This window comes from Mixophyes fleayi, chromosome 4 (assembly GCF_038048845.1).
Source record: "Mixophyes fleayi isolate aMixFle1 chromosome 4, aMixFle1.hap1, whole genome shotgun sequence".
NCBI classification, from domain to species: Eukaryota; Metazoa; Chordata; class Amphibia; order Anura; family Limnodynastidae; genus Mixophyes; species Mixophyes fleayi.
In genome coordinates, this window is record NC_134405.1 from 252781558 (window position 1) to 252806077 (window position 24520).

The window sequence follows — 24520 nt, forward strand, 5'->3', positions numbered from 1 at the left end:
CCCTCCTACCCCCTCCCCCACAATATATTGTTATAAAATGTGATAGTGTCTTGAGTATTCTGCATAACAATTGTATACTTACCTGCCTGTTTATTGACAACATCTGGCTATTTTATATATTTGCTACTCAAATATTTTCAGCTTCTTTGACTTATGCCCATGACATGTACTGTTCTCTGTTTTGGTCTCTTGTCCTGCAAATGTACTAATTGTTGATTCTTATCTGTACATGATTGCTATTTTTCAAAATAAATAGTTAAAAAAAAATAATAATAAAATAATTTTTTGTAAGGTGCAAGAGATAAAAATGTTGAAATGCTATACACACACTAAATTTGGAACATTATACAGCATGCATCATGGAGAGTTAAGATGCAATAACAATCAGATGTCATTAGATGGACAAAGGCATCAGTAGATATTTAGACAAGTACATATCCAATTGTAAAAAGCTAAATAATTTGCGGTCACTATATAAATAATGATGACGCTGATAGACAAAGATTGCCTGCACCCATACTAATAAACTTAAAAGATTACGCACACAATACATTTTGAATTTCATAGGGTATTGTTCATAGACAGACAGTGAAGCTACAGTAACAGGCAGATGTCATTGCATGGACAGTGGTATGGATAGAGTTAGACATTTAGAAAGTAAATAGACGAAGGTGGCATGCACCTATACTACGAACGGCTCGAGTGTATCCAGATTGTGACCCTGGCAGCCGGGAGTTCACATTCAGTCCTTCGCGTCCGGGCCATTGCTAGTGCATCTGTGGCACCTCTCATATTGCTGTTGCATCCCGGCAAGTAACAGGCACCTGTGACGCACAGTTGTAATTAAATTATTGCTGCCTCTTGCTTGAGTGGACATAGGAGACATGCTTTTGGCCCCTTTTTTTATTGGTCCCTATCAGTTAAAAGACAGGGAGGGCTTAGTCTCCCTGCCAGTTGTAGAGCTTTTACCCTGCAATAGCTAATCTGCTCCCTGTTCTGTGAATCCTGGGAATACCTCTGATTGATTCCTGTTGTGACCCTTGGCTCGTTTTCTGGACCCTGCTTGATTGCTGATGGCCCCTCACCTCTTGGCTCATTCTTCTGGACTATACTTGTTTGCTTCCAGTCCCGACCTATTGGCCTGTTTGTGATACACCTTGCTCGCTGCTGACCCACAACCTCTGGTCTGACCCTGGTTATTAATGTACTGAGTCGCCTGACTGCCTGCCTCCTATCTCCATGCTACCGGTTCTTGCTCATAAGCTTTTACTACATTGACCTGAGCCCTGGGGGCATTTGAGTACCTGTGAGTGCATCCAACTTAATGGGAAAGGTGACTACTGTAGGTGAAGATCTCTCCTGTTAGTTCTAAAAGCTTATGACAGTAACTAGACTTAACATCCTAAAGGATTAGGATGCAATAAAAGGGAGATATCAACACTATGCAACAAAATTATTTTTTTAATGAAATCAGAGAAAGAAAATGCAATGATGGCAAAGATACAAAATCATTATTTAAGACAGTTTTCTGCAGACTTTGGCCAAAGTTGGTGAAACTTGGGAAAGTTCTGAAGGAATTTTTAGAAAATAGGCTGAAAATGACTGGAAATGAATGTTAGCGCTTTAAATAGTAATATTGAATCAAAGACAGCTCAAAATGACATTATTTTACCTATTTTTTGCACAATTTTTAATTAAATCCAAATCAAAAACACAAACACTTTTTAGAACCAAAACCACATCCAAAACCAAAACTCGGGGGTAAACGCACATCTCTATTAATAATGTCTAAAATTTATTTTCAAACAGAGTGCCGCCATCAGCGCCTTCACCGGGAGGTCCATGATGAGGTCCAGGCGAAGGCCCATGAGGAGGTGGGAAGCCCATACCAGGCACCTGAAGAAGTATGTAAGTATTTTGATTTAATAATATAGTATTATATTTTAGTGTGTTGTTTCCGTAGAAAAGTATAGGCTTCACAAAAGATTTATTTTTGATTCTGTATTTACATAGGCAAATGCTGCTATTATACAGCTGTATAAATGAATGGGCATTATAACTGTTTATCCGTAAATAAAACAATCCCACCAACTACTATGTTCCTCCAAAATGCAGTCTTCTGCTTAGTACTGTGTTAATAATAAGATGAATCTACTATCAACCATACAGCATAATTATGTTTCTAATATGTAAAATTATTATTATGTAGTGATGTTCAAATGCAGTATTTAATATTTTTCTCCCAGCTGAACATCATGCAGAGGCAAAAGAAAGGATCCCCTTGCCTTTAATTTTAGAAGAAAGAACCCGCCCCCAAACAAAAATTACACATCTAAAAATATATTAGCAATATCAAAGTACGTTTGTGGGGTTTTTTTTTTGATTTTTATTTTGTTTTTGTTGTTATATAAAAAAGAGGATTTATATACTTACGTTAAATCCGTTTCTCTGATTCCGTCTGGGGGACACTGCTTACCATGGGGTGTGAAGGGGAACATGGGAGTTGGCACCTAGCTAGTTAATTTCTAGCACTGCTGACAGACCCCTCCCATCTATAACTCCCCCCCCCTGCCTCTTCCGCCTCAGTTAATTTAAAAAGCCCCAAGGAGAAGGGTCAATCAAACAAGAGCACACAGAGGAAAAGCAAAAGGGAGGGATTGCAGTGTCCCCCAGACGGAATCAGAGAAACGGATTTAACGTAAGTATATAAATCCTCTTTTCTCTTTCATCCAGTCTGGGGGACACTGTTTACCATGGGGATGTTCTAAAGCAGCCCCCTAAGGGTGGGACTGCTCTGAAAACCCCGCTCGTAGAGCACTACGAGTGAAATCTGCATCTGCGGATGCGAATACATTAAATTGATAGAATTTGGTAAATGTGTGGACAGAAGACCAGGAGGCTGCCCTGCAAAGCTGGTCAGCAGAAGCCCCATTTCTCGCTGCCCATGACGCCCCTACCGATCTGGTGGAATGGGCCGTAAGTCTCTCCGGCACAGGCCGGTTAGCTGTAATGTAAGCCTGCCTAATAGTTGCCGTAATCCATCTTGCAATGGACTGTTTTGAGGCTAGCCAGCCTCTTTTGTTAGAATCATATAGGACAAACAGAGAATCGGTTTGTCTAATTTGAGGTGTTCTTTTGACATAAATACGGAGAGCCCTGACCACATCTAACTTTTTCATAGACTGCCGATCAGAGTGAGAAGTAGATGAAAAAACCGGAACTACAATTTCCTGGTTCAAATGGAAGGAGGACACCACTCTTGGAACAAAAGAGGGGAGTGTTCTCAAAACCGCTCTGTCCTCATGAAAAAACAGATATGGCTCCCGGCAAGACAGAGCTCCCAATTCCGATACCCTACATGCCGATGCAATTGCTAAAAGAAAAACAACCCTTCAGGTCAAACACCTAAAATCTGCCTCAGGTAAAGGTTCAAAGGGAGGCCCTTTAAGCATGTCCAGTACCAGTTTAAGATCCCATGGTGCTGTAGGTGGAACATAGGGAGGTTGAATATGTAAGACTCCCTGAAGAAAAGTCTTGATATCTGGCAAATCCGCTAATTTCAGATGAAGAAAGACTGAAAGTGCCGATACCTGAACCTTTAGGGAACCTAAACGAAGACCTGCTTCCAGCCCATGCTGAAGGAAAGCCAATAAGCAAGGGAGACGGAAGGAAGACGTGTAATATGACCTATTTTCACACCATCTGATATAGGCTCTCCAAATCCGTTGATAGATGCGAGCTGAAACTGGTTTTCGAGATTGCATCATAGTGTTAACTACACTGGAGGAAAAACCCCTAGCCCTCCAGAGGCTGGTTTCAACAGCCATGCCGTTAAACTGAGCTGAGGTAAATTCTGCTGACGGAAGGGACCTTGAAGAAGGAGGTCGTCTCGTGACGGAAGACGAAGTCCTTATCCTATCGCCATAGAGATTATGTCTGCGTACCACACACGACGTGGCCATGAGGGAGCTATTCGTATTATCGGAAGACCCCCTTGCCTTACTCGTCTGAGCATGCGAGGAAGCATGGGAATCGGGGGAACCAGGTATCCCAACCTGAGCTCCCATGACATTGTCATTTCGTCCACTGCCACCGCTAAGGGATCTCTTGCCCTTGCGAAAAACCTGTGAACCTTCTTGTTGTGTCTGGAGGCCTTGAGATCTATATCCGGAAGACCCCACCTCTGAACTAGAGACTAAAATACTTCCGGATGGAGTGACCACTCCCCCGGCATCATTTGATTTTGACTTAGATAGTCGGCCTCCTAAATCCTTATTCTTGGAAAGAATACTGCCGAAATTTCTGGAACCTACTGTTCTGTCCAAAAATAAATCTGAGCTGCAATTTTCATTGCGGCTGTACTCCTGGTTCTTCCCTGCCTGTTGACATATGCCACAGCCATGGCATTGTCGGACGGAATTCTGACAGGGTGGCCCTAAAGGAGGGACTGGGCCCCCCGAAGGGCTAAAAGAATTGCCTACAACTGTAACACATTTATTGGTAAGGCTGATTCCTGAACCGACCAAGGTGGTGCAAGACTACCGCCCCCCAACCTCTCTGGTAATGGGAGGACCCCACTGTGAATCTTAGGCTGCAGATGACTCTTTGTGAAAGAGGGGAGGAGACACAAACTTGTATTGCCTGACTTCCTGATCGCTCTCGGGGTAGCGGTGTTACAAAAAAACAATGTGGTACCGGACCCAGCAGGTCTCTCATGTACCCCCTTGTTATAATACCCCGAATCCAAGTGCCTTGGGATGACGCTGCCCACTGTTCCCGAACAGACAGACATCTCCCCCCGTGGCGCCACCTCTGGCAGAGTAGATTGGTCGTCAGGACACAGGCTTCTCCTGTGTCCTAGAGGCCTGGCGCCTAGCCGCAAATGAGGATCTTCCCCCGACGGAGGAGCCTCGAACATTTGGTTGTCTACCTCTAAATGACTGTCCTCTAGGCCAGGAGTTCCCTCTAAAGGGCTGACGAAAGGAGCCGACCCGAGGAGTCCTGCCCCTACCTGAGAATACCGGCAAAGAAGTGCTTTTGCCCCCTGTTGCCTGGGAAATCATAGTATCCAATTCCGGCCCGAACAAACCTGCTGCTGAAAAAGGAATGGATTCAATGGACTTCTTTGATTCCGAATCTCCTTCCCAGGATTTCAGCCATAACGTTCTTTTTGCTGAAATGGATGCAGCCTGAATAGAGGAGGACACAGATGCTGAGTTCTGAGCCGCCTCATAAAGGTACCCCAATGCCTCTTTCATATGCAAAGCCAGGGGAAGTAAATCCGAGTCCTGTAAGGCATCTGCCAGTTGGTCTGCCCATGTTTCCATGGCTCTAGCAACCCAAGCTGAAGCAAATGAAGAACCCGCAGCTACAAATATAGATTTTAGCTGGGATTCCACCCTGCGATCATTGACATCCTGCAGAGTTGCTGAACCTGGGACTGGTAGTGTGTCTGGCCAAATGGGCTACTGGAATATCTACCTTAGGAATACTCTCCCAGCGGGCCAAATCTTCCTCCTGTAATGGATACAGGAAAGGGAACTTTCTGGGAACAGAGAACCTTTTATCAGGCTGTTTCCAGGCTGCCTCTGCAATATCTCTGAGTTCTACAGAAGGGGGAAAACGAATAGCCTTCCTTTTGGCCTTCTTAAAGAGACATCTGTCTCTAGGAGTAGGATCCTCCGGCTCTGGGAGGTCCAACGCCTCTCTTACCGCTAAAACCAAATCATTAATAAAATGGCTTTTAGGGTCTTCTTCCTGTTCCAAAGGTTGCCCCTGGTCAGGATCAGAATATACTTCCCCCTCCTCCTCTAAAACCCCCTCCGGGTCTGAAAGGACCATAAGGGTATTAGTGGATCTAGGCCTCTTCCTTTTAGCAGGCGGGATGTTTGGGGATTCAATTAACTGGTTTAGTTTATCCAAACCCTTTATAAATGCTGCGGACCATGCCGGTTCTGTGGGAACAGGGGCCTGGTCTGTAAGCAATGAGGAAGGTCCTGGCATAGACTCTTCAAAAGAACCTGTGGAAGCAGGGAGGCCCAAAGGCTTGCTAGCACTATTAGCCACCACGGCTGCCACAGTAGACATCAGCTGATTGGACTGTGACACCATCTGTGCTAAAGAGGAAACCGACTGTGTCAGGGAGGCCACCCAGGCCGGTTCCTCCGTCAGTGGGGCTGTAACAAGCTGGGATTGCGTAGGGAGACCCCCTGCATTGCAGACAGAACATAGTGCCAACGGGTCCTTCTGCCCTCTAGGTAATTTTGCATTACATTTTGAACATGTGAAATACTTTACTTTAGAGCCCTTTCCTTTATCTGTCATTTTACAAAGGAAGGCACACCAAACACACAGACTTAAATTTAGCTGTTAGAGAGCGAGAGACAGCAGAGAAAATAATATGAAAAAGAAAAGAGAAACAAGTAATCGGACATAAAAGTTATACTTGTAAATTGTTAAACCAAAATAAAATAACTTGGCAAGTGGGAGAACTATAATATAACTCCCACTAGCCCACTTTGCAGTCAGCAATACAATAATATATGTTTAAATAAATCAGATACTTAGCCACAGGCCAAACAGGGGAGAAGTCCAACAGCAGTGCCTGGTGCCTGCTCCCTCTCCTCTACGTCCTTTCCCTGGCTTCTATATGGCGCCAAAAGGCCGGGCTAGTCCAATTTTCCCTGGAGAGCAGGGGAGCTCTATATCATAGCTCCCCCCCTCTGATAATGCTGTCTCTCTGTGGTGCTTTTCCTGCCCCATTAGCGGGGAGGAGAAAGAAAACAAATAATATATGGCAGAGTAGTGGAGACCTCAATTGAGGTCTCTGCCGCGGATTTCCACCCCGATGCCCCCTCCTATGTCTGAGGGGGGATCTTGGTATGGACCCTTTACGTTTCCTCTCCTGCACGGATTTAAAAATGGCCGCATTCTTTTCATTCCGATACCCGACCCTCCATGCCCAATGGCAGCGCCGGTTATCGGTGAAGCCTCAAGAGTGACAGCGGTCCGGAGAGACCGCTAGTCACTCTGTAGTCAAGCACCCTAATTTGCTCTGCCAGTGAGAGCCTCTGGCTCCCAGCTGACAGAGCAGTGCCTGCGCTGCTTTTCTGGGAGTGTGCTCTCTATAACAGAACACACTCCCAGGTCTGCCCAAGATATTCTCCTACAAAAAAAGAAAAAGAAAAGAAAATTTAGCAGCAACTAAAACAGTGCCTAACTCCATGGGCACCTATAAAAACGGAGGAGGAAGGGGCAGGGGGGGGGGGGGGGGAGTTAGAGGGGAGGGGTCTGTCAGCAGTGCTAGAAATTAACTAGCTAGGTGCCAACTCCCATGCTCCCCTTCACACTTCATGGTAAGCAGTGTTCCCCAGACTGGATGAAAGAGAAAATACAATTTTTAATCAAAAATTGTGTCTTTGTTTAATTCATAATATCCAATTTGTAATAACATTGCTTTTCTTCATATCTGTAGTGGATGAGCTCTTATTTTATGGCATTTATAGGAATTGACTTTATTTTTCATCTAAAATTTAGACCAAGAGCAGTGAACAAACACTTTGACAGTACACTTGCATATAGTTGTTTCTATGGCAAATTGTCTTTGGCTACTGGTTAGGAGTCCCATAGACCTTCAATTATATTCAACACATAAACAATCGCAACTGTATTTTCACACATTTCTTGTAACTGATTTAAATAAGCTTGTAAATAAAAATACATTTATTCCAATATGCTACTAGAAATGTCCTATCTATTTTGAAAATATAAAAAAAATCAGTAAGAATGAAATGAAATAATTCCTGGTGAAAGTGACTAAATGATAAAACAAGAGAATTGATGGTGGAAAGAGCAAAATCCCTCATGTAATTAAAAAGTTAATCATGCACTTATTTAATTACATAATGCAATGTACACACATTTGCTGAAACCACATACTAAAGTTAATGACACTCAGGAATTTTTAGCCCTACATGATTTACATTTTGGAACCTGGCACTTATACATTTTATTGGCCTGCATATAGTTGATGCACCCCAGCACAATTCTCAGTTTTTTCTTCATATGCTGGGTTGCTTGGTAGCCAATCTATTAGCACAGTGTGGTCACTTGAATGCATTGCACCAAATCACTAGAGATTGAGAGAGTGCTCGGCTCTGCTGGGGACTCTGATTGGCTCATTGCTCCTTATAGTGCAGGAAGCCCAATCTCCCAGTGCCAGTAATTGTAGTAGCCATGCTGTGGCTGTGCATGTGTGAACCCTGCCTGGACTTTGAAGTTTGTGTGGATAACTGACAACCCCTTATACTGACTGCTGCCTAGACTTTGCATACTGCTTGTATAGTGACTTCTGGCTGGACTTTAATTTTGATCATCACCATTCCTGACCCTGACTTGGTTCTATACCCCCACTTGTCATCTCAGTCACTTCTGGAGCAGTTGGACATCTGGACATTGCTAAGTGCATCTACTTATTAACTGGTCATCAATATATCTCTCATAAATGCCAGAGCTGGTATGAACCGGTACTACCAAGTCCTAGAGGCAACTGAGTACCGGTGAGAATGTCTAGATTCAGGGGAAAGGGGACTATTATAAGTAAAGTTGTGTATTAGGTATTAGATTTTGTGTATTAGGATTTAGGGGACTCCTGACAGTTTCTGGTGACTGACATCACAGCACCAAATTTCTAGCTCACTAGTGCTTCTAAGCGCTATGAACACTATCTAAAGTGTTTATAAAGCTTCTTATCAGCAGTATTGTGTCATGCACTCTGAAGTTTACAATTTTTCCTATGTACAGGCAAATACAATGTATAAGCACGAGGTTCCAAGAGCTCAACCATGCTGATGTTTAAAATACCAATGTGATACTGGCATGAGTATTGTTTGTTTAAGTGTAGTTTACAAATGAAAAGTACAAGTCTGATGGCTTGCTATTTGGTTACAGCACATTTGTGCAGTTTTATGTTACTAAATAATATAATTTAAACTTGTAAAGTCAACTTGTGGCATCAAAATTAATTAAAAACATATTTATGTTGTTCCTACCTTGTTTTTATACCATGGTTGTAAGTTGCAGCTGAATTCTTGTAATTGGTTCTCATCAGTAAGGCATATATAATACTTCAGTGGGATGGCAAAGACAGCAGGAAAATTCTATCATCATACTGCATGAGATAATGTGACATAACATATCCTTCCCCCATTCAAATAAAAACATTATACACTGTGGGCCTAATGCAGAATTAAATGCAACTTAGACCTAATTTACAACCTAAAAATGCACACACAAAATCATTATAGCATACCTCCAATTCACTTCTGAAATCACCTCTGACCAAACTACAGTGATTGTAAATCAAAAAGCAGTGATCTAAGCAATGTCACTCTTAATAAGGTTGACAAGTTCAACTGTCTTCACAAGTCACAGATCATTGCTCTACACATGCCGGAAATATGGGACCTTGGAATCAGGCAAAAAAACCAAGATGTAATTTTATCAAGAAAACTTCTCAGACTACTAATTCCTCTCCACCTAATCTCGACCTTTGTCTCTCATTGTGCTCTGTAGTACAATAGGCAATTAAATGACCCATCACCCAGATCTACACTGGTCAGCAACCTGTAAAAATCAGAAACAAAGATTAGGGTAAATATACAATTGGTACCCAATTGAAATCACATCTATATCCAAAAAGTCTGCTGTAAGGTTTTCAAATTAACAGACACTCATAAACTTCAACAATTTCCCGCCTGTTCCATAGTGGATCTCCTAACAAAAGCCTATAGGAAATATATCCTCATTTGTACATCATTAAAATGAAACCACTAGCTTTGGCCCTTCTGGACAGTATCAATCTGTCAATTCACAAAACAAAAAAGAATACAAGGTGATGTTGCAGTAAAAACATAATGGAGTTTATTGCAGTTCAGTGCACATAATGACGGTCTAAATACCACACACTGGATATTGCAGTAATTAAGAGAAGCCAGGTGAAAACACAGACTCAGAGGTAGTGCAGGGATGAGTCACAGTCTAAAGACAATGCATGAATAAAACACAATCTTTGCAATAATGTAGTTATATAACACTGTCTCTGTACCAATGCTGGTATGTAACAGTCTTTGTAGCAATGTAGAAATATACACAGCCTTTATTGCAAATGTCCAGCAGAGTGAGCAATGATGGTGCCGGAGGATACTCTGCAGAGCTATATGAATAGCATGCAGATACAAAGCCAGTAAAGAGGAAGCAGCAGGCTGTAAGTTGCAGACTCAGATATCATGAATCATGGGACTGTAAGTTGCAAATCCATACACCGTAACTAGGAGACAATAGGTTTCACAACCTGGTATCAGGAATCAGGAGACCGCTGAATGCAGAGCCAGGAACTGCTTGATGCAAGATCAGAATAGCACAGAATACAGATACAGGAACCACTGGCCTTGCGTGCAGGACAGGTGAGAGCTTATAAAGTGAAGCATTCCAATAAATAGTCAGAGGGAGACACACCTGAACTGCATAGTAGATGTGAGCAGCAAGCAGGATGCAAAGCAGATGAAAACCTAACATGCACACTTTGAATACAATCACTATAAGGAAAGCTCTAAGAATCATGTTTATAGTTAACCCCCTTTCAACCCAATTATCTGGCCATCTCTCTGCATACCACATGCCTGCCAAGTACGCTACAATTCTAATATATTGCATCAGTAAACAGCTCTAACACAACATTAGAATTCTCAGTTTCTTGGCAACAGGATTTCCCATTATAGTTAGCCAGAAATGTTTGCCAGACTCATAAGTTCTCCCGTATAACTACAAACACTCTCCTAAAATGATTTGGATTTTGACCCTCTTTGTTGTCAAGTTCAACCTAGTGCAAAAAACATGAAAAGTATTAACTTGATGTTTGGTCTGGCTGGGGGGAAGTAGGAAATTTATTAAATGGGAATTCTATTAATTTAATTTCAGGGTTGGTTAGGGGAAGGAGGCCTAAAGTGTTCACTCATTGCTTGTCTTTCCATATTTCATGTAGATATCCCTTTTCCAACATTCCAGCTTAAGACACCAGCAGCAGCAGGTAGTGAAATTTGCAAGAGCACTACTGTCTGCCTTCTGTTCCGATTCTGCTGGCACAGTCCAAATTTTGAGGGACTATCTCGCTTAGTCAGTTTTGGGAGGTATGGATAGGCAATATACTGACCCTATCGTAATACCTCGCCAATAGAAAGGAATGATAACACAGTATGTCTTCTTTCTACTGCAGTATTAAAGGTGTCACTGTGTATGTGGCCTAGTTGGCTCCCTCAACAATTTCTTACTTTTCTGAGGTGTCTGGTGGAGGAGGGGTCAGAGGGCAGATCTTCTCACTCACTTACTCACTCAATCACTCACTCAATGCAGTGCCATGTTGATGGAAGGAGTCTGTGCAGAGTGCCAAAGTTGTCGTCTTTGGCACCCCCCCCCCCCTGAAGAGGGGGCCGTCCCCTGAACTGGGATTTAACTGTACAAACACAGTCTCCTTTCCTCCATGTTGATAAAGTTGTGTTGTGTGAGTGGTTGAGATGAGCAGCCCTCTGGCACACTCCTCCACCGGACCCCAAAGCAAGGTAAAAGTGGTGGAGAAGGGGAAGCTTACTTTTCACATTTCTTGAAACGCTGTGCAAATGAAAACACCCCAAATGGCATAAAGCAGCACCTCCAGATTGAATGTCAGTGTCTCCAGATTGATTAGGCTTTATAATGAGTGTTTCATTATTTTAGATGTGTCTTTGTGGTGCTTCATATAGATAATGACAACAAAAAAACATATACATATGCTTTCATTTACAGGACTATCATGGAGATATGGTGCAAAAATTTCAGCAGCAGCAACATCTGCAAGAAGGTATAGACACACCAACAGAGGGAGAACATAGCACCATGGTCACCCTCCATGTGTTAGACATAGGTTCAGAAGTACCTGCTGCAGAATATAAGCCTAGCCACAAGGCCCCGTCCAGCTACACATCTGCCATAACAGAACCCTGTAGAGCCAGTGCTAGATATGAGAGCTGCATTATCGTACACAAAGTGATTTAAGCATATTATTTGTCTAGCAAACATCAGCTCCATCTAGGTTAGTGACTGTTTCTTCTTCTTCTTGAGCTTTGTAAGCAATTTCTGAAGACAGGTTATTCACAAAAATTTCCCGGCGCATATCAGGACATGGAAAATAAATTTCCAATAGTGTGTACCACTTTTATTTTTATTTCTTTTTATATTATTTTTAACAATAGTTCTTATTGACTTTATCAACAATTATACATAGACAAAAACACACAAGTCACAAAACCAAAAAAAAAAAAGAGAATCTCCAAGAGATACATAATGAGAAAATAAAGATATCACTGTTAAATATACAAACAGCATCAAACATTACATATCAGATATGTAGCCAAAGCGTAATACCTCAAAGAACACCATTAAAGTACCTTAAATCTAAACATATCTATGTGATACAAAGATTTAACTAAGGTTTCGATTCTAAGGAAACCCTATATTGAATAGATCTACTCACATCGGACATAAAATCTAGTCAGCTACTCCAAGACATATGTTAAGGTCTTATGGAGGAAGAATAGGAAGCATTAAAGTTTCCAGGTCGCAGCTAACTTGCACTTTAGCAGCTATCTTCTTTATGGAGGGTACTATTTCGGATTTCCATGACTGTGTAATTACAGCCCACGTAGCGATAAAAATAGGACCACTAACATAATTATCGGAAGAAGAAATACCAGATGGAAACATCCGTAATAGGGACACTTCTGGAGACATGGAAAAATCCTGTTTAATAACAGCTTTAATGAGCGCAAGTACCGTGGTGCACAAGGCTTAAACTACAGGGCAAGTCCAGAAAATGTGGAAAATATCTCCACTTTCCCCACACTTGTGCCAGCAATATTTTGACACCAAAGGCCACATTTTATGTATTTGGAGCCTATGACTTACCGTAGTTTAAAGAGCATCTCACTATGATTTAAGCAGCATGAAATATAGTGAATTGAGAAAAAAGAGACTCCAATTGAGCTGTGGTATGACCTATGTCTCGTTCCCAAGAAAGTTGAGAAGAGGACTTTAAATATTGAGATGATAGAAAAAACTCATACCAAAACAAGATATCTGCTCTATTATCACCCGATTTCAGTCTAGTCAACAATCGATGGGGAGGCTTGGAGAACAATGAGTGGTAGAGCCCAAGTGATTTTATCCAAAGTCTTAGTTGAAGAAATTTATAAAATTCTTATGCTGGTGGGTCAAATTGAAACCTAATCTGTGAATAAGATATAAGACCCTCCTCATTATATAACTGTGTCACTGTAGAGACACCATCTGCAACTATTGATCAAGATTAAGATCAGGGATAATTTTAGCTATAACAAACACGGAGATATTAGATGTAGGTAACAAAACATATTGAGCGTCAGCCAATACTTTATCCAAGACCATCAAGGAGTCTCTCATGGAAAGGGGGCAGACTACAAGCAGGAGGTCATCAAGTCCTAGGAGCCATCACCAAATCTGTCAAAGGAAAAGAGGGGATGACATTTTTCTTAAAGTCTACCCAGGGCTTTAACTGTGGTGGTAGAGACCAGTTCCTCATTTTAAACAAAAATCACGCCTCCTGGGATTTTGTCAGATCAGGTAGTGCTAGACTTCCTTTCTTCTACTCACGAGTCATACAAGAGTAGCTCAAATGCGGAGGTTTACCTTTCCAAACATATTAACACATTAATTTATGAAATTCGGAAATCAACCCGTTAGGCAGCACCATTGGTATATTTGCAAAATAGATATAATAACTTGGGTAGTATCATCATTTTAAAAATTATGATCCTACTCGCTTTTAAATAAATCTAAGATCTAATAATGAAAATCTGCTAACCTGTGTGCAGACTTCACAATGTCAAATCTTACAAGTCCTCTTCTAAGCTTCAATCACTAAATGCATTCAATGCTGTCTTGTCAATGCAGTGTTTTTAGCTTTCACAGATGTATCTCCATCTATTTCTTAATACCACCACTCAGAGGTTTCAGTTTATTCCCAAGGTATAACTTTAATTTAATAAAAACAAACCCACATCATGTAAAAAATTTCTAACATTTAAAAAACTATACAAATTGAACTCACATTTGAAGAAGCTATTAAAGCCTGTCATCAACCTGTTTGCAGTCCAGTGTAGAGTCCTCAGCTTTCACTACAATTGGATACTAATTGGTCTCTTTGAATATTGTTTAGTCATAAATGAAAATGAGATTAATTGCGGAAATTTTAACTAAATGTATCAGTTTGTATAGCGCTACGGAATATGTTGGCGCTATATAAATAAATGATGATGATGATGATGGTTTATGAAATATATTATTATTACTGTTGTGTGAACAATGTATAGCTATTTCAGGATTGCTGTGTGTTTTACATTTGGAAAAGGTCATCTAATAAGATTTGGGATGGGGTTATAAATATGGATTCAAGTCAGTTGACCATCACTTTCTGAGGAAGTGAGTGGACTCCCATCAAACACATTAAAGGTGGTGGCTATACACCGGAATGCAGACTGGGAGTACTCCGAGTTCAGGACAGGCTTGAATAGCTTCTTCACCAGTGGCTGCAATTTGTATCATTTTTTTAAATGTTAAATGGTTTTATATGATGTGGGTTTGTTTTTATTAGAATAAATTTATATTTTGTGTAGCAAAGAGGGCTTTTTTCCCACACTTCTCATGCATAGGGAAAGGTGTGGTCCTTGGACGTCTGCAGAGGAAGACTACATACAGTGTTAATTCCATACACAGACAAATTCCTAGTCTACACACACACACACACACACACACACGTGGCCTAATGAGGTAATTAGATTAAGGGGAGGAGACTTGTGTATGTAAAAATTGAGTTGGACAATTGTGTTTGTGACTAATGCTGGAAGAGCTGACCAGTCAGTAAAGAGCCAGACTGTGTTTAGCTTAGCATTTCAGTCACCAGGAGGTGTAACAACGGGACTTTGTTTACTGGTGTCCTTCTGATGAAGTATTGCTCTTTATTGTGATGCAAACAATAAAGCAACATTTATTTTGAAGCTGTCTGTGTCTGATGTCTGTGGGATGTCAGTGCCAGAAGTACTACAAGTGATGTCAGAAGGTGTCAGCAGTGCCACACTTGGTAATATTCTGAAACCTCTGAGTGGTGGTATTAAGAAAGATATGGAGTGATATTTATGGATGCATTGAATGAATGAAGCTTAGCAGGGGGTTTCCCAGATACATGATTTTGAAATCTGCATACAAGTGAGCAGATTTTCATGATTAGATCTTGTACTTATGTATTTTATGTTCATCTTACCACATTTCAACATATTAGGAGAGTAAATGTTTATCATCATAATCACTCAGGATGACTCTTACATTGAAGAACTAAAGACTCATCAGTCTCATCGTCAAATTGATGCGACGAAAACTCTGTGTCATGATTTGATAAAAAGGATGGTATAAATTCAAGTTAATGACAGTTGATACAAAAAAACTTGATATCGAGGCTTCATAATACAAGAAGGGCTCTAACTAGAAGCGATGGACTAACTACCAACAAGTGCAGAAATAAACTACTTGAGATGACAATTTATTGCCTTGGTATTCCTACAGTAGCAAATGGTAATTATACAAGTGAAGACAAAAAAATGTTGTTGTTTTTAACCAGTGCATTGGGAAATATACACCAGTGATATTCCAATGTGTTCCTTGGATATTTCTACACTTAGAGATCTAACAGTACTAATTGTCAAGTGGAGTAAAAAAACATTTTGCTCCAGTCAGTGTGTGTTAAAATGATATCAGTTGGGATGCCAATTTCTTGCCTGGATATCATCCGGTTTTACTGTGCAGCGTTGTTATGTGCGCCGTCTGGCAAGATGACACCTTCCTGGTTTAACTGGCTGGGTGAGTGCCATTTCACCAGACAAACCTTTCCTACACATAAATAGATTAAAAAAGACAAGTGTGGCTCCCACTAGAATACTGAACCATCTCCAGCTCTATACAGTCTAAATTGGTGGAAACCAGCACCAGGCTACACAGATTGGGCCAGATCACACTATAATAAGGAAACCCACTGTATGGGGTCCTCCTGTCATAGAGGGGAATAGCACCAACCTGGTCAGTGTGGGGCTAGAGACTCTACAGAGGAGGGGGTGGAAATATAAAGGATGTTCCCCCTCTCAAAGATAACCAGCCCCATGCTTAAAAGCAGTAGACTCTTCAGGCACACCTGAGCTTTAGGCACCAGGCAATGTAATAAATTGAAGCCACTGGAATGCTAACTTTGCCACCCCAAGTGATCCCATTATAATGAGAAGGAGTCCATAAGTCATATAACATGTGCAGTTTGTATTAGAAAATAATAATTAAAATGCCGTCTCTTTCTTTTGACCAGACTACTCACTTGTAAAAGTAAAAAGTTAATTTAACATTTAAAGCAATTAGCAAACAAGATAGAAACTTTCCCAAAGAAACAAGTCAACTACTTCAATTTGTTTGCTGTGATCCAAAAAAGAAGAAGAATGCATGACAGGTAAATGTAAAGACTGTACTACAGATCTCAGAACATTAGTTTCTGATGATGCTGACACTTACAGCAACATTATCTGGCAGCAAAGGAAAGAAATTGATTGTCACCCCAAACTAGTTGAGACTGAAGGCTACATGAAGATGGTATTGCTGAGCTAAATTCAGTTACTTCGATTTGAAAATCTTGCTTATGTTAAAAGATTTCAGTCTCATTCATTCACTGACATGATTGAAAATCAAAAGGAAGGTGAGGCTGTACTCCAAATTGATTTTGCACAAAATTTCTCTGCAGTGACCCAAGATGAAATACAGTCAGTGCATTGGAACCACAATTAGGACATAGCTTTCAAGGGAAGAAAAACGTTCCTTTGCAATGGTCACTGATTGCCTTGCCCACGACAAGCATGCTGTATTTGCCTGATTCAAACTATAGTTGGGAGTCCGTGCTTCCCTATTAGTGTAATAATCAGTATGCTGCCAGTGGGAAGATGAAGGTGAATTTATGTACAATATAATCCCAGGCACAGTATAAATATGAAGCGAGAGTCACAGTCATGTGCACTGATGTGTAATGTAATTCTGCAGGGAACTGAATGCACAATCAATAATCATCAATATGTAGACCCAAAAATTGTAGATTCCCAGGTGACGAGAAGGTGTTGGGTTTATAAAGGTCTCAGGAATGTACATGTATATGCAGATGGTGACAAGAACCAGTAGGTGTAAACTGAATAAATCTGATGGAACATTCAAATAATCAAACGCTGTAATGAAAGCACGAACAGTAGTACCAGTGCACCGATGAAACAAAACAAACAATGTAGAGAACTTGCAATCATCACCAAATGCTGATGCTCAAATGACTTCAATGGTAATGAAAGTCCAAAAGCGCACAGTGGTCCCTATTAGAGTAACCAAGTATATGACAATTGACAGTAAATGGCTGTGGGGTTCCTTTTGCCAATATAGTCCACAAATTGAATGAGGCTAAATTTTATGAAGAAAGTTGATGCACACAGTTGATGTCACAGTCCCATACTGGCATTTAACACCCATTTCAGAATACACAAGAATAAACCATATCTATATGTATGGAGTGATTTTATAATGTCTGCAGCCTGAGACAAACTGTAAAATACCCTTTGGACCAAGATTCAGCTTTCTGTCTTCACGATCCATCATAACAGCATCTACTAATATTGAATTCTAGCATTAATACAGTTCCAACATATAACAGAACTTGTCACATCCTCATCCCCATACACATCCTCATGAATGGGATAATTTTGCTTCTATTAGGGTCAAGCTTCAACTTTCTGTCCTCTTATTACTTCTAAACTACCTCCTCCCTTAAGGCCATAATTATTCCCTAGTTACATGAACTGTCATTTTTGGTGATTAGATTTAAGATCCCTGAGTTTGAAAGTTCTGGAGAAACCTGATATAATTGCCCAACATCCCATTCTAAAAGATCTATGCAGATGTGTATTTTATATATTTATGTTTATGACATATATTTATATCTTTTCATCAAGTGAACAAAATCATGGTTTTATTTCATATTGATATTCATAGCATGTCAAGTTGTGCAAACAGTGGTGAAACAAGCTACTTGGTAACAAGTTACTTTTCTATTAGACTGTTTCCAAACTTTGGTAACAGCATAAATGTATAGAGAAATAAATAAAATAAACATTTGACAATATCTGTTCTACCCTATGTAAATGTGTATTTCTGTGCTGCAGTGGCAGCAAAGCAAGTTGTGAAAGAAACAAAACACTTGTAACTAAGTATTAGTCAAGGTATGAGATTTATCATCTGTTTTGACACAACAGTGTTGGATTCTTTTCATATTGCTTACACTGGAAGCTGGCCATTTAATACAGTATTCAAGTTTTGATGTTAACATTCATTAAACTTTTCTAGTGCCACCTTATACATAATGTGTTTCTAGCATGCCATATGGGTTATTGAAAGATGACCATGTTATCTCATTTCCTAGGCCTATATGGAGATGGTTGTACAGGTGATAACTCAATGAAAGGTACAGGATATAAGAAAGTGACTAAGGTAAGTTTTTAATATGAAAAAGTAAACCCGGTGTTAGAGGTATGCATGTTACTGATACTGACATGATTCCAATCTAAACAGAAGTAAACATGTTTAATTTATAGCACATGTCTAGAAAGAAAAAGTACTGACCAGGTGTTATGTAGACATTATTAAGCATTCTGAAGTTTTCCACAATATGTCACAATCTATCTCTGCTTTCTGCTGTTTGTGATAACCAAACAGGACTGACTTAAATGTACAAATGCTTTCTTTGGGTGCAATTCAGAAACACTGATTCGGGTAGACTAGTAAGGACGGTAATTAGTCATTGCGGGAAATTATGAGTACATGAATTAATATTTTTTTTAGATGTAAATAGCAGGATTCAGATATACATTGGATGTGGGGAACAAAGGATTGTTCTGAGTCAAGGATCACACCTAGACAACAAGCTTAAGGGGTGGAATGTATTGTCATGTTGTCAGCAGAAATAGACATGTTCAGTAGGTAACTTCTGTTGGCTGGTCAGAATAATATTAGCTCTGTTTTTGAAAGATTCAGTTTTAGTTGTTGATAGGTCAAGGGCAAGATGAAATGACAGAAAGTCAGTAATGCGGGTGAACACAGAAAGTGAGAGATCCAGAGAGTTCAGATACATTTGGGTATCATCCGCATAAAGGGAACGTCCATGAGACACTTTGCGGTGAAGATTTCTGTAAAATCTCCGCTCATTTTTCCTTGACCGCATGGAGGTGCAAGGAAAATTGAGCAGAGATTTTTACTGTAATTGCCAGTAATGTGTGTGGCGCGATGTCGCCAATTGCCGGTAATTGAATTCACTCCATACTAAAATCCAAAAGGAGCTTATTTATTTTCTAAGACATAAATATATATAATGAAATAAGTAGGGGAGAGCAGAGGACTAAGCCTTGTCAACCTTAGCCAGTGCAGTCTCTGTGAAGTGTTGGAAACAAAACCTTAACTATTGAGGGTCCAATGGGATGTGTGAGGAAAGAGAGTGTGTGAGGCGATTGTAGGTAATTCTCTCAAGAAGCTCGAAGGGCATTAGAGCTGAGAGATGGAATGTCACACTTCTGGTTTCACAGAAGGAATCCAATAGCAAGGTAGTACTAAAGTAAGCATGATTTATTTTGATATAGAAATCTAAAATATCCAACAAGTGAAGTCATAGTCCCTAGGCAGATAAAGGTCTGGTAAAAATATCTAACAATTGCAATCCAAATCACAAGAGGGAGCAGCCTCTTTGGGCCCATCTGGCTCAGATTCAACGCAGTACTCAAGCAAAGGCTTCAAAACAGGAAGTGTCTTTTTTAGGCCCAAACAGGAAATGAGATTTAAGATGGAATCTTCATGAGATAATCCCAAACATCTTGGATGAGGACTATTGTAAGGGCAAGTTCATAACATGGGATGATAATTTAAGAGAGAGTTTTCGTCCAAATTTTGTTTTCCAGAATAGGAGAGATCACTGGGTGCTTCAATAATGATGGAAGGATACCAGTGAAAGAGAGATTCAGATTTTAGTTAAGGTTGGGATGAGCACAGAAGACAAGGATCGAGTGACTTGTGGACCAAAAGGACAGGTAGTAGAGTAGGAAGATACAAAGATAGTAGATACCTCATCTTAATTTGTGAGATCAAATGAAGAGAAGGTGCCAGAGGATGTAGGAAATGAATAGAGCTGGTTGTTTGTCAAAGAAGTGGATACCATTTAATGTTGGATCTCATGAATCTTGTGCTTGAAGTAGGAAACAAGATCTTACCAAAGTTCAAATCAAGAAAGGAGTTAAAACATGTGTGAGGTGTTAAAGACAATTAATTTCTGCACTCTTGATTAATAACCATTTGTTCCTGAAAGCACCAAGTCAAACACCTCAGAGACAGATTAGCAGATGACAAGGATGGGACCCAATTTAAGATATTCTCAATTCTTGATCTAGCAGTCTCACGCCTTAATCACACCCTAGCTCCAGTTACTCTTTCTTCCCAGCTACAATCATGATCTCAACCGTGATGCACAAAGGAAATATGCTGTGTTGAACATCTCTCCTGCAAACTAGAACATAATTGGCAAAAGTATTGTGCTTCTGATAACTTTCTCAAATAGACTGCTATTTACTAACCATACTGAAATGTGTGCAAGTTGCATCAGAGCATGAATCAGGCCGTCTATACCCATACACACTCTAGCACCATGAGGTATATGCCAAATAATAACACAATGAGCCAGGTGTGTGGCTGAAATAAAATTACAGGTTAGGGACTCCTAGGAACCCCTCCTTTGCATATTTATGTAGGGTGCGCCATTTCACAAGCGATCATTTTCCCGCCTGATAAAGTTAGTAATTTCATGCTGAACGTCCTTTGTTGATTAATTAGCTAGGTAAATGCCCAGGTATTTAAGATTGTGATTCTGGCATAAAAAATTAAGGTTTGCTGCTATCTGTTTCCTAAGCACAGGCAACATATTTACTGCCAGACAGGGGTGTAAAAAGACATTTGTGGCACCATAGCCTCATTTTTAAGGGCTGCCTTGTACTAAGCAATGGTGAAAAACTTACATATACAAATGGAGCTTTGCCTGAGCTGCAGCACACATAGCAGCTGCACACCTGAACCTATGGTAATTACGCTCTTGGAGCCAGTACTTCAGTCTAGAGACTTTGCCAAATGCATGGATCCCACACATCAGGTTTGCATAATTAGAACAAATAATTGGGTTTGTCACTGTTAGTAATATGTCATTCAGTGTATAGTCTTACAAAGTATTCTCAGGGGCTGACCCAGATCCAAGAGATATCCAGGGTGACTCATAGTTTGGATGTGAAGGGCTCCATCATGAATGCCAAAAATATTGGGTAGAGGTGGCATCCCTGCCTGGTGCCATTGTGTATTCCAAATGCAGTTGAAACAAATCCAATGGTTAAAATGGAAGTGGTGGGTTATGATGGTAAACAACACTGACTCTCCTTAGTCTCCTAAAGTAGCTGTCCCCTAAAAAAAGATGGAGAGGCATTTTATGCATAAAGAGCCATGAGACATAATCAAGTGCCTTTTTAGGTTAATGCATTTAGCTTGGTTGAGAAGAAGCGGGAGGGTGTGGTTATCGGGCACCATTAATTAAGGGTGATCCAGTCTGGGACACATTTCATCTTGTGCCTCTATAATATTAATGTTATTTTTAATCCCAATATAAACAGGTTCTACATTATATTATACTGTGTATATTCTGTTTTGTGCGCTGTATGTTTTTTTCATTGTTTAATGCATTAATAGTCAGTTGCAGTTTCTCTAGACATGTCTTTCCAAAGCTAAATGGTCTTCTTCTTTAAAACAATCAATGTGAAGTTTTTTTAACAGCTTATATTATTTTTGGGGGGTTTACCACATTGTGTGTTATGGTGAGCGCTCCTATGGCACAGTGGCCACCTCTGACAGTCTAACCACCACAAGTACCAATTAAAATTGGAGAACCTGTGTCCTTTACTACATAGGACCTCGGTATGAATTGCATTCCATCTGCAGTAAGAGTGTTTTTGTAATAGAAGGTTTTAACATTACATTCACCTAGTATTAGATACCTATGCCTGTTTCAAATATCTCTTTTGGATTTAGTTCATCTTTAATACCCTATGTCTTAGGCTGATGATATTCTGTAAATGATACTTCCAGTTTTATCACTTAATGAACAATATCATCCTATTTGTTTCATGAAATAAGTAACAGATGCGCCCAATGTTTCTTCTGGAATATATATTTGGTTTAACCTTTTATATTATGTTCATTGATCAGTACTATGTCATTACTTTTTATGCTTTGAATCACACAAAATGGACTGTAACATATCTTCCAACTGTAAAAGCATGTCCTTACTTTATTATATATGACGTTTGTTTTATTTTTTCATTATGTTTTCTATTAAACCCTATTAGAATATGTCAGACAATGGTCTTTAATGTTTTGACAAATGAACTTTCACTATAAAGTTGTCATAACTGACAATGGTCACCCAATTACAACACATATAAGGTATTTTGTGGAAGTGAAAGCAAAATAAAGCAAGGATGAATGTTCCACTCTACTTGATGATCATATGTACATGCAATATTGTACTAAATCTCTATAGAAGTCATCTCTCGCTCCTTTGTGAACTTGAAGTGCAATACCCTTGCTGCCGACACTTTATTAGTCAAACATTCCAAGCTACGCTTTACAAGAAAGCTCTAAGTGGATGCAGATGGTATTTTAGAAGTCACTACACTGACATACATCCAAATAGTTGTCCTCATTTTTAAAATTTCACCTCATTTATCGGGTTGGGTTTAACCCTGCTAAAGTCAGTTCTCCACCCTGCAGACTGTAATGTTCATCTGGGATGGAAAGTCTACTATAAATCAAATGCAGTGATTTTTTTTTTTGCCATCAAATATTTGCCAAAAATAGTGTGAGCGAAACTGAGATCTCAAGCAAAGCAGTTTATGAGACTTTCTTTTGTTCATTTTGATAAATGTATATTGTATAGATTATTGCATTATTGTTATTTCCTGTATAGGACTGATAAAGCAATATGAAAACTATTTTATGCACTGATGCTTACCTAATTTTACCATTTCTGCCAAGTGAATTAGAAACCATACAGATGTCTCCCAAAAGTAATGTTTGTAAGGAATTCCTCAAATAACACATATGTAATTTAAAATTACATGTGTAGTGCAGAAATATACAAACATAAAATTTGACAACAGAAAATAACCTACGCATCAATTAAGTCTGCCTTTTTGTGTTATGTATTGTTTTGTTTTAGGAGGGTTATTTTTTCCTCAATTTTTTTACGCAAGACTTTATAATAGCAATACGGTTGTCCTAATGCATTCTTGAATTATTTTATTGTATGAGTCCCCACTACAATTGCTGGTGACTATTCCATGGATCGATCACCCTATATTTCAGTCTCCCACCCTCCAATTTTAAAGTATTCACCTTGTTCGAGAAATTGATTTTTTATTTAAAAAACAAAAACAAAAAAAAACACCTTCCTGAACTCTATTATTACTTTTGGTATATTTGAATGTCTGTATCACATCACCTTATCCCCCCTGTACCTTCTCTCCTCTGAGCTGTACATGTTGAAGTCTTTCTTGATAAATTTTGTTATGTACCATTTTAGTAGCCCTTCTTGGAATGTTTTCTATTTTATTAATGTTTTTTCCAAGATAGGACCTCCAAAACTGTACACAGTACTCAAGGTGAGGTCATACAGAGATCTACAAATTGGAAATATAACATCCCTCTTTCTACTTCTAATGCTTCTAATACCTCTTCTTATACAACCAAATATTCTAAAGAAAAGCAAACTATGAAAAGAAACTAGGAAAAGTATACTACTTGCAAAGAGACAAAACAAAGGGCAAAATGAACTCAAAGGAAATTAACAGAAGAGGGTAGAAACAAAGATAAAGATACGCTCATACACATATATAAGGAGATAAAAAATTTAGAGCAGAATGAAAACATTGGCAAACTGGAAACTATTGTCTCATTGGTATTATATTACATTTTCCTTGTTGAGCTGTATTATACTATAAATGTTATGTGTGTAAGAGATTTTATGTGCTGTCTATATGTTCTTGAAGTTATTGTGTGTTATTATAACATATTGTAATATATCTGCACTGTGATTGCGGGTTATCTATAACAAGAATAGGTGTAAACAGGAGAGTACAGTATTAATACAGGGATATTGAGTCTGGCTATGTGCAAAGTTTTTGTGTGTTATTAAGTAATAAAAACGAATGAAGTGGACATTGGTCCAGGCATATTGGTAGGTTAATTGGCTGCTATC

The 24520-nt window shown here is 39.5% G+C and overlaps 1 long non-coding RNA gene across 1 annotated transcript in view; it reads left to right on the forward strand.

Moving 5' to 3' along the window:
* The first annotated feature begins 1810 nt into the window (after positions 1–1810).
* The window catches only part of LOC142150115 (uncharacterized), a 49900-nt gene continuing 27190 nt past the window's right edge, over positions 1811–24520 (forward strand). The window contains exons 1-2 of the long non-coding RNA XR_012691018.1: positions 1811–1904; positions 18608–18675. This is a non-coding gene — a long non-coding RNA (uncharacterized LOC142150115). The remainder of the gene's footprint in view (positions 1905–18607; positions 18676–24520) is intronic.